Source organism: Cyprinus carpio, unplaced genomic scaffold, assembly GCF_018340385.1.
Source record: "Cyprinus carpio isolate SPL01 unplaced genomic scaffold, ASM1834038v1 S000006586, whole genome shotgun sequence".
Classification (NCBI taxonomy): Eukaryota; Metazoa; Chordata; class Actinopteri; order Cypriniformes; family Cyprinidae; genus Cyprinus; species Cyprinus carpio.
The window spans coordinates 144650-147082 of NW_024879239.1; positions in this window are offsets into that span (position 1 = coordinate 144650).

The window sequence follows — 2433 nt, forward strand, 5'->3', positions numbered from 1 at the left end:
TCAGCCTAACTGGAAATATTTTCAACACACATAAAACAACATTGACACAAAGAAAATTAACACAACATCATCCTAAAGCAAAAAACCTCAGCCAAAAGCTAACACACAAAAGAGACATGCAAACTCATTGATATCCTGATGATATCCAAATATCCATCCAACCCGTAAATCCATCAACTCACTTTGGATAAAAACCATATGTCTCCACTTTTGGTTATATAACTAAAATAATGTTTGCTTAGGCATATATTAAATATTTTTTGGACATGTTTTTATTCCGTTATTCTTCATGAAAATAAAGCTGTTGAGCATTTCTAGCTTTATTCTAATTTAACTAAAATAATGTTTGCTTAGGCATATATTAAATATCATACATTCTTTTTGCAGCATTGAGCATCATACATGAAGCATTAAGCTGTACATAGCTATATTGGTTATATTGGTTCTGGTTATATTGGTTCTGGTAAGCAGAGCTGGACAAAGTACACAACTTCCTTACTTAAGTAAAAGTACAGATACTACTGGTCAAATATTACTTCGTTACAAATAAAAGTTGTAAGGACTGATTTGTAATTAAGTAAAAGTACAGAAGTACTTGTTTTTAAAAGTACTTAAGTTGACGTTAATCTCCAACGTTGGACAGACGTTGTATTTTGGTTGAAAATGAGAAGGGCTCAGTTTGAAGTCAAAACTACTACTTTCTACTCAGGACATGACAGAAAAGTGAGTGGGTAAAAGTAATTCATTTTTATTTCAAATGTAATTGAAGTTAAAGTAAAAGTTTCCAGAAAAAATAATGCTCAGTAAAAGTACAGATACTCAAAAGTGTGCCAAAGTACAGTGCAGTAAATGCCTAGAATTTGCCATGCCTCACCTTAACGGTAAGGGGGGCAGATTTTGGGATCCTTTCCATTGTATTGGCTGACTAAATTCTGTCTCCTGCCAAGTTCTATCTCCAGAAACAACAAAGGGAGTACGAATGTACTGCCTATGATGAAACTAAGATATTCATTTCACAGTGTAAAACAGCTTCAGTGATTATTATGGAAGTTTGAACTCTTCAAACGACCCAACGTAAATGTTCTTTGCTCTCTTTCTGTACGAACATGTTAAAAAATAACTTTACAAAATTCATTAAAAATTCGTCGTGAAAAATATTTTATGGGTTGAGATATTTCATGATAAAAGATGAGTTTATATGTGTAGTTAGTAAATTATACTATTAGGCTCCTTTGCCCATCGCCCATTATAGATCAACTTACATAATCTATAATATTTGAGAGTTGAGATATTTCATGATATAGAATCTGTCAGGGTTCTGTCACTTCGGTCTAGTGTAATTCATGGTTTTGTGACAGAGCCCTGACACTCCTGTTGTGCAACGCCTGTTAATGTTGTTGTTTTCGTAGCCGGTGGCTCTTTAGAGGTGATCGGCCGTCGGCTCGTCTGCATGTCCTGTTTCATTGTCTCATGTTTGGAGGGTGGTATTCGGACCCTGGCACTCATGTCTTGTTGAGTTTTGGTTTTGTGACGAGGTTTGGACACTTGCACTCCATGTTCTGTCTTGCTGTGGAGCTTGCAGTCTGCAGAATCGCTCTTCTGTCCGTGTGTGCTGTGTTCCTGTTTGGCATGTGGTTTGTGATCCAGCCGCGTAGCGCTCATGTGTGTGTCACAAATCTTGCTTTTTCACACAAAGCTTGCTTTCACATCATCTTTTTTCTTAAAACTCATCTTATGTATTACAAACCTCTCATATCAGAGCTCTTTTGCTCTCATGTTGATTGTCTAACCCCTCCCCTCTTGTTACCTGATTATCAGTTAATTAGCCCCAACTGTCCTTCCTCATTTCCTGCCTGGTTTGGTTCCCTATTTATTTTCCCTCTGTGACCTGCGCAGTGCTGGTTCGTTTTGTGTTCCCTGTTACTTCAAGTCGGTCAAGTTAAGTTGCTGGTCAAAAGTGAAGTGTCTTGTTAGTTTTTTTTTAAAGCGACGTGACATACAGCCAAGTATTTACAGTGCATTTAACCCATCCAAAGTGCACACAGACAGCAGTGAACACACACACCCGGAGCAGTGGGCAGCCATTTATGCTGTGGCACCCAGAGAGCAGTTGGAGGTTCGGTGCCTTGCTCAAGGCACACCACAGTTGTGAGTATTGCCGGACTGAGACTTGAACCAACCCACAGCCTTAGGGTTAGGAGATGAAACTCTCTCTAACCACTAGGCTGACTTCCCCAGTTTTGAGAAGTCTCCACCATTTCTACTTATTGTGTATGGGTTCTGTCTACAAAAACTGACAGGCAGACTGGTAGTTGGAACCCAGCGAGCAGTCAGTTGTAAACCAAAACCCATATAGACTCAATCAATAAAACCAAAATACTCCACCATTTCCAACATAAACCCAAACCCTTCTTAATGTACACCCAAAAAACT